This window comes from Gadus chalcogrammus, chromosome 7, assembly GCF_026213295.1.
Source record: "Gadus chalcogrammus isolate NIFS_2021 chromosome 7, NIFS_Gcha_1.0, whole genome shotgun sequence".
In the NCBI taxonomy this organism is placed as follows: domain Eukaryota; kingdom Metazoa; phylum Chordata; class Actinopteri; order Gadiformes; family Gadidae; genus Gadus; species Gadus chalcogrammus.
In genome coordinates this window covers 23,961,583-23,971,343 of record NC_079418.1, presented here as the reverse complement: position 1 = coordinate 23,971,343, position 9,761 = coordinate 23,961,583, and positions in this window count along the sequence as shown.

Below are 9,761 nucleotides of genomic sequence, written 5' to 3'. Positions count from 1 at the left end.
TGGCTCTTTGCATGGCCTCATCATGCGCAGGCTTCATTATCCATGTTCCAGTTTCGGGCACACCCTGAGATGAATTGAGTGATGACGGTCTCTTTTATTTAGATTTAATATCTTCGTGACAAATGTATGCTTTATAGTTTTGATTGAGCTTTTGCACAAAAACACACACGTACAAAAACAGAAAGACACACACACTTCCTCTTGTCCTTGAACAATCATGGAACAGATGCTCGGGTGACTTTTCCTTTGCATTGTCATCATGTAGCTGTACGGTCAGTGTCAACATCGCAAAAGCAATGTGGGTGAAGACCTCTAGTGAAAACATGGTTTCACATTTTCTGTGTTCTGTGTGGTCTACAGAGGGGTCCAGTGTGTGTCCCCAATAATAACGACCCTTGTACGCCTCGTGGAGAAACAACCACCCTCACACCCCACACCACCACAAGACGATCAGAGGCACAACTTTCCTGTAAATGCTTGCTGTAAAAACGGAATTTCCCTCAGGATTAATAAAGCGTTCTCTTTTATAGGATAAGATAATGCACAAGACCATACAGACATGATCGGGAATGCTCCATCTGTCCCATCCTGCTGCCTCTAGTAAGGTAAGGGTTGTGTCACCCTAGGGTGCCTTTATGAGTGACACTGAGAGAGGGGGTACTGACGCTGTGAGGCCTGGGACGTCTCCACAGCCAGCACAGGCACCGATATTGAACCGCTGTTCTTAACACAAGAACTGTATCAATACTCGTATCTAACGGATTTAGGAGATCACTTTAGAATGTCAGCCTAAGCGCAAAATGTGAAGAGGTCTAATATCAAAAGCCGGCAGGACTACCATCGAACTTTCACTATTTTCACTATTTTCAAAAGTAAATACATAAAAAAACGTTGAAATTGAGAATAGGCAGAAAACACATCAACAGAAACAAAAGGAACCAACACACAGAGGCAGATAGGGAACTAAGATAACAAGGAACACGGGCGGACACAACAGCAAGAATCATTTCAACAATAATAGTCACGTTCTAGTCGGAGCAAACACAGGTGTATCTCATGACGTTAATTATGGCCACTGACATACCTGTACACACCCCTAATAAACCTAATGAGCTACACCTGCGGCCATCCCTGCTATTACAGATCTGTGATGAAGGCCCTCTATGTAGTAGGGGCAGGATGGTGCTACAGTGGTTCAAGCCCTTCGATCTGAGACGGCAAACAACACTAGCGCTTTGGCCATCTGCCCCTGTTATGCTAACACTTTACAACATATGCAGGGTACAGTGGTCCCAGCAGGCGAGTTTATGTGTGTGTTGGGGGGGGGGGGGGGGGGGGGGGGGGGGGGGGTTAAAGTGCGGCAATCCATCCCCTGCCAATTCAATCTGGCTTCTCGTGTGATTTTAAAATGTTTAAAGCGTGTCACCTAGTGAGTCCTGCTGCAGTAGCTCACGGCCCCTTAAGTTGTGTATGTTAATTTGTTTGTGAAACACTGATCACATTAGTGAGCAGTGGTGCAATGCAGTTGCTTGGCTGCTGAGTGTAGCCTTTTCCATACCAGCGGATAGCCCATTAGCTTAAGAGATTTATGAACGGGGGCTGGACAATTCAAACGCACACTGTTGTGCTTTCAACGGTGAGTGAGGGTTAATGGACACCTTGGCCAGGCAGGCGTAGGGTTATCGGTCATGCAAATTTGTTTTTAAGGATTCACCCGACTGACACAACTGACATGGTCAGTTGTGTGTTAATCTAATGCAGTAAGTGATTTACGGTAGTGCACGTTTACATTCAGTCTTTTAGCATAAGCTTTTTTTCAAAGCGAACCTCATAAACTGCGTGGTATGCACACTCGCTGCAGGCCTATCGTACAAGTATCGGTGCTGTAAGAGATACTTTCTTTCTTGCCGTACAGTTGTTAAAGACACATTTATTAATGTCAACATTATTATCATCCTCATAATTTGACGAAAGGTGTCAAATCATTTGTGTTTGTTTGTTTTGTTTTCCTTGTTTGGGGGAAATCTAGAGAAAGCCCACTTCTACTTCTACTTCTTCCTTCCAGTGTGCTGGTCCGCTGAGGAGCACAGATGCTGCCTTCAGACATCCAGTGTTTTATTAGTCTGTGTCCGGCGTTACTTCACCGCCCGGGGACCCCTCTATTCCAACCACCGGCCTAGATTGGTTTCTCCGTGTTATGAAAGGGCCAACTTCAAAAGCTTGCAAAGCCTTGCTGCTGAACCCCCTCCCCCATTACCCCCAGCCCCACCCTCCCCCACAATTATGATTAAGGTCTTCTGAAAAAAGGAAGATGGAGGACAAGCAGGGGGAGTTTAGAACTTATTACGGCTGACCTGATTAAAGAGGACGTCCTGAATTTGGCTGTCCGTCGGGACTTTAAGGCGGAAGGTGCGGTCGGAGTTAACGAGCTAGCTGGTTCTACTGATGGCGGCGCAAGCTCACAGGGTCATGCTACAGCTACTTGTGCTCATGGACAGAGAGTAAGATCTCTAATTGTGAGGAATCTGTGTGTGACTGTGTGTGTGTGTGTGTGTGTGTGTGTGTGTGTGTGTGTGTGTGTGTGTGTGTGTGTGTGTGTGTGTGTTTCATTGTAATTGGAACTGAATAACAAAAGGCTTTCATCATGTTACCAAAGGTTCAGAGCACTATTGCTACAGAACATAATTAAGTGTGTATCCGATTTTTTCTGTCCTTTATTATCGAGAAGTGGCTTTATTTCTCCATCCCCCCCCCCCCCCCCCCCCCCCCCCATTCCCCCTCAACACCCCCTTTCTATTTCAGGCATTGAAACCGGGATGCGTATGTGTCCTATTTGCACAGCCAGTGTTTTCTCTGGGGTACTCAGCTATGAAGATTTATGCCTGTAAATTCATTACGGTTGGTCGTGAAGTTTCCAGTGTGCATAGGGGCCGCAGCAGATCCCTTTGGTTGAGTGGTTTTAACATTCCTACAGAAATGAGTGAGGGGGGGGGGGGGGGGGGGGGGGGAAGCCCTTTACAAGTGAGAACTGAACACAGACGTAAAGTTGTCTTTGTAACATGTCTGTCAAAGTGGCTTTTGCCTTCCTGTGCTGTGAGCCTCCCATAGGCTGAGTCCCCTGACGTCCACGACACGTCTATGTGTACTGTAGCTCTGCAGTGCTGAAGCGGACGTTTTATCACAGTCTTAAAGCACTACTTACAGCAGAAGCCAAAATCTGGGTTTCAATTTTCATTGGGTGTAACTAGGTTATGTCATTCACCTCAAATTTGCACCAGCAATTTTTTTTACTTAATACTGCTATATCTGTATAACATTAAAGCTATGATAAAATACACGGTATGCATAATGGATGATTATTAGCATTAGCTGTTTATTTTTTACCACACTTTGACTGATTAAGGGAGAAAATCTATGGGTATGAATTACTTACCTTTAGCTCATGCGTTTGAATTATTTATGTTCAGAGACTTAAGAATTTATGATGATTTTTCCCGTTAATCATAGTATTGCTGTGCCTATAGGATAATTTATTAGTCTGGTTGAAAAGTATGCCACACTATTGTAATCATGTTACTTATTTATAACTGTCGCTGCAACAGCTATGTGTAAATTCACAACTAGTCTACTCATAATGCAGCATAGTTTCGGCAGCATAGTTTGCGGAGAAAAAAAGAGTGAATGGGAAAAATAAATATAGTGAGTGAATTCTCTCACTTTTTCTAAAATTGTCTCATTCCCATTCTCACTCCAAATATTTGTTCACTCTTTTTTTGTTTCCTTGAAAACATAGGGCAATGATGTTGGTTTTTGAAACGTGACAATGTGAGTTGAATTGTAAGGTCAACTTTAAACTGACCAGCCCACCTGTTTGTTGGCTGTTGCTTATCAGCTTTGGTAACCCATGTTCAACTTCCACCTATGGGCGCTCTCTATGGAAACTTTAGTGATGTCAATTTGGAAAAGTAATAGCATCATGTGGATTTAAATGTGATGATAACCTCTGAGTTGGTGTGTATGTCTGTGTCTGTCTGTATGTTTATACAGCTGTGTCTGATTTCTCAAATGCTTCCTAAGCTGGTGGAAGTATAACTTTCCGAACAGGTCAGTGTTGAGTGGTGACAGTGCTCAGCCAGCGCCGCCGCCCAGATACTTGTGCAGCCAAGTCACCACTCCCCTACTGACTGTTACTACCTACGGGGTGCCTTATCATCCCCGACAGAGTGTTGACACAATGGATGCACACAACACACACACCCGCTCATGCAAATGTTGCATGCACCCATTCACAAACACACAAACTCGGGGATTATAGTTGATATTACAATTCACATGCACACATATGTATGACGCACACACGTATGCATAACGCGCACACGCACGTCTAAGCACACTGTCATTCTGGCTCTCTCTCCACACACACACACACCACATAGACACTGCACGGATGCAAACACACACACACACACACACACACACACACACACACACACACACACACACACACACACATAGACATAGTCACCCACACACATACAATCCGCACTCTGACTGTGGTAATACCTCAAGTAATCCATTCTTCCAGAGAACCAATTACCTCTCTTTTGGGGGAGGTCCAAGGAGGCTATATTATGAACATATGGTGCTCAAAATGTGGGCCTCCAAAGTTTCCCTCAAAGACAAATACAGACAGACGAGGTCTCCACACACGTTGTAGTAAATCAACACCATATGGTGGAAATAGTCACACCTGTCATCTTGAATAGAAATATAAACCTTTCATGAGGGCCACTCCAGTAAAAGAAGACAGAAAAAACAAATTTGATTAAATTAGACTGAATTACATTTATTGCATTTTGGGACACAATATGCTGCACTTAATTTTGTTCCAATAAAAATCCTAAATAAATGCTACCAGGAATGACTCCTCTGCTTTTTAGTTGCCCTTATCTATGATATTTTAAACCAAAGGAATGCCTATTGCATTCCAATCTTCTTTTCCATCCTAGCAAAAGGTTGTTTATGTGCGATAAATCCTGGAGCCTGCACAGAATGTACTTAATACTTACTACTTTTAAAGATTCAACATTATATAGGTTCTAATATATAAATAAGGTTATACCAGCTTCACTATTCGTGTTGCATTACTAATCTTTATTATTATCTTTGCTCTGTAAACTATTGTTCTGTTTATTTTATTTTAGTATCCCCTTTCATGTATCCAACGTTATATGGATACCTGGAATTCAACCATTTCACGGGCATTAATGCCTCTAATATGACAAGTAAACTGAGACTTGGAGAAAGGCTCTCTTTAACACTTAAGCTGAATTGGTGCTCCTGGATTGTTCTCATGGTAACCATTTACTGCCAGCTCATTGTTGCTTTGTTTAATTAGATACTTACCATAACAGTTAGACAGATGCATCCAAGTGAAAATAGAAATATGAAGAAAAAAAACAAGACCACATTAGCCCTTGAACTTCCTCAGAACTTTAAAGTTATATGGTAATAATATAAAAAGAGATGAATTAAGGAAAAAATTATAAGAAACTCTCACTCACCTAAACATCCATACAAGCGTTAGAGCACGCGCGCACACACACACACACACACACACACACACACACACACACACACACACACACACACACACACACACACACACACACACACACACACACACACACACACACACACACACACACACACACACACTAATGCACACAAACACAACTCAAAAACACCCACTGAAATATGCAGGAAATAAAAAAGCAAAAATACACAAAGGATTTGTGAGGAAATTTGCCTAATGAACAACCTGTTTGAATACTCCACACACAGCAGTGAAGAACCAACACATAGAGAGGCATAAAGAATTGCTTCCTGTTGCACAAACACACAGTTCTCCATTCAAATATAAGAATCACTTAAAAGGAAGCACACATACACTTTCCTATGGGGTGGTGGGTGTAATTGTGTTCACGTGTGTGAGTATGTGTGTTTGTGTGTGTTTGTGTGTGTGTGTGTGCGTGTGTGGGTGTGCGGGTGTAAGTCTGAGTGTGCATACGTATGTTGAGCTGAAAGCCAGTAAACGCTTTGAGTTTGGAAGTGTAGCCTTCGGTATCGACTCGATCTCATTAACCTTGGGATGGTTTCTATTACCTCCGGAGCTGTGGCCAGGTTATCCATTAGCCTGGGTGTGGTTTCAGTTCTCCTGATCGCTCCACTCCTAGCCTACTTCCAGGACTGCTCGGCAGAGATCACACCTTCCGCCAGGAGCAGGGGCAGGTCAGGGGGATGTCCAGGGTCCACCGAGCACGGGCGGTGGGTCTGAAACTGGTGTGCGCATCAATCAGACCCCTGCACATCTGCCACCATTTTAAGTGGGCTATTTAAATTCATTAAAGGTTTTCCCGCCTCACAGTGTGGGCTTCTGCCATACATTAGACTTGCAAATGATGTTGATCTATGACATCCAATACTAATCTTTATTTATTTAACATATCTGACCTTTTTGCTTCGACAGCAATCTATGTTGATGGACAAGCGGAGGTGCCTGCATGTGAGATGATGATTATGATGATGATGATGATGATGCAAACCTCATGCGTGATAGTAAATATTAATATTATGCTGGTATCCCTACCTCCTCCTACTGAAACACAAATATAGTTCTCTGTCATTCTCCACAGGCGGCATTTGGGCAATGGCGAAGAAAGGCGCATCTACAGCAAGACAGAATAATATTGGGTGCTGTGCTTTGGTGCTTCTGCAGTTATTGTAACGAATAAAAGGTTTTTGATTACATCAACAAGTGGCAAACTGTGCAATCCGAATCTTCCGGTGTTATCATAACATGACTTCTGAGAGCCTGGGCTGGGAACCCAAAACGAAGAGGGGCAGAGTTATGCCCTCCTTCCTGTTTGGTTACAGGATAAGTCACTGAGAGGCAACGTTTAAAAAATCTAATAAATGTATTTCTACAGGGTTCTTTACGGTATGGATTTGAATCTTTTACAGACACTTTAATACAGTTTTTACCACTGCTGGCCAAGTTTGTGATAGCCAAGTTTAGGTATGACTCTAAGGTCTGATTTGTGAGACTATTTGTATACCAACCTGTGCTGTATAACACATGCTCCTTTTGCAACTCAAATCTTGGGACAGTGGAGTTGGAAAGGAAGGTTGGTTGAGTGAGAGGGATTGACGTGTGGCAAATAGCCGGAGGCTGGAATGGAAGCTGGGCCGAGACAAGGCATTTGTGCCCGCGTTGGAGACAGACCCACAGGGTGAACCAGTGAGTTTCCCCCCCTGGTCAAATTAAATGATTCCAAGAAGGGCATCTACTTATAATATTTTAAAGGTTTGACGTTAAACACACAAAACAGTAAGAATCTCAGCTATTTAAATTCTAACATCGTGGGCCTAACCATATTTGTAGGAATCACAATGTTTGCATCTTCATTTTCTGATCACAATTGATTCAAAATAGGTAAATAAGACCAATAAAGCCATTGGCCTTCATCAGTCCAATGGCCCTCAAGCAGTGATGCTCCTTACATCATGAGTTCTAGGGTTTGGATTCTGTCAGGGACATATGGTGATTTCCCTTTTTTGAGTTTAATCAAGGTTGTATTCTAGGAAATATTCATGAGGAGAAATACCTTGGTAGTATTTTTTTCCTCTGTGTAGTAATACTGAATGAAAACAGATATGTCCCTTACCCTGGACTATACTGCATAGAGTTGCGTCTGAGTATCTTGTTTTGAGTCATTGAATGTAATTGGTGAGTAAGACTTTAAACCCTGTGTCTGTGTATGTGTGTGTGTGTGTCTACGGGTGTGCATGTCTTCATATTCTACATCAAAGCTCCATTCCGCTCCGCTGGCGTCTATGAGTCTCCCGGTTTCCCACGGCGGTGCTCTGCGAGCTCCCGGGATTGGGAACACCAGGATGACCTTTGTCAACGCTGCAGTCGTCCCGTCGGAAATCGTGGGCACACCTCCCTTGTCTTGATATCCTTCTGTGCATCCGATTGATAAAAGAAGGCAAACGACACAAAACTAAACTTATTGAGGGAAACACTGGCTGTGAACTCGGTGAAACCTCTTTAACCCCCCCACCTCCCCCCCAACCCTGTTATGCGAGCCTTCTTTCGCTCCATCACAAGCACAGCGAGGCGGGAAAATGTGGTGCCGAGAACCGATAGGCCTCAAGGGTAATGCCGTCATCTCCCACTAACGCTGTCATTGACACATGTCCCCACGTGTTAGACTGTGCAAAGAGCGGAGATGTATGCAGAAATGCACACATCTGCTATGGCCAGTTTCATCCCTCTTTCTCCTACTTCCTTCTGTATTTCTGCTGTTCTTTCTTTTTTCTTTCTCTCCGTCGTTTTCCTTTCTTTCATTGTTTCAGTCTTACATTTTCTTCCTTTCTATATTTCTTCCTTCCTGTCATCCTTTCTCTCTTTCTTTCTCTCTTTCTTTCTTTTTTTCTTTCTTTAATGTGCACGTGTGTGTGTGTGTGTGTGTGTGTGTGTGTGTGTGTGTGTGTGGTCCTGTGTGCAGGAATGCATCAACGTGCAAATGTGTATAATATGCAAGATTATGTGAGCCAGGAAAAGACTTACAGATGACAGGTAGAGCGATAGAGAGGTGAAGGGAGAATGAGGGAGCTGGGGAGAGAGAGAGAGAGAGAGAGAGAGAGAGAGAGAGAGAGAGAGAGAGAGAGAGAGAGAGAGAGAGAGAGAGAGAGAGAGGAGAGAGAGAGAGGAAGAGAGGAGAGAGAGAGAGGAGAGAGAGAGAGAGAGAGAGGCGAGAGGAGAGAGAGAGGAGAGAGAGAGAGAGAGAGAGAGAGAGAGAGAGAGAGAGAGAGAGAGAGAGAGAGAGAGAGAGAGAGAGAGAGAGAGAGAGAGAGAGCTTGAGGACTGTAAGGCAGAGCGATAAAGAGGGTCACCTTGGATGAGTCTTCAGCGGAGCAGTGATGGAAGTACCCAAGCCGCAAGATGCGGGGAACAGAGCACATGATGGTGGTGTTAGTACGCCTGGAAGGGTCTATATTCATAAATATATTTAGGGGTGCATTTTATCCTATGATTGATTTCCTTGTCAAAAGTTTTTGTGTGATCAACCATCACAAGTTGTTTAAGGCACACAGAATTGATTGTGTCTCAGTGTTGGTCTAATAGTTGACTTAGGATATCAGTATCTCCATATTGTTCACAGAGGAGAGATGGACACGTGACACGTGTCTTTCAAAATAAAAGCCTCTCTCTCTTCCCTCTCTATCCATGACTCAATCCCAATGGATGAATTCCTCAGAAAGGCACTGAAAGTGCACGAGAAAGTATAAACGTAAAGAAATAATGATAGCAGTGAAACAACTTCTGGAGCAGCCCCTGCTGTTGGAGACAGAGGGGCCCCAGCCCACCACCACCACCCAGGTGAGAGGCTTAAGTGTGCCGAGAATGATAAGTTGAATTATAAGTTATCTGAAGCACACCAGGCCTTTCGCTGAGTTCCCCAGCCTGTACTCTCACTCTTCTGGGATAATCTTATCTCAGCTCCCCTCCATTAACCCCTAAATGCCACCTGGGCACCTGTCCTACTTCTCCACCTTTACTCATCTTCTTAGTTTCTGCCAAAGCGAGGAATACTCTGTTGGTGGTGGGAGCGATGGTGGTGGAGAGAGCAGTGGCAGAAACAGTGAGGATTTAGTTGTGGTCACCATGGTGGTGATTTTGGTAGTGGTGTTGG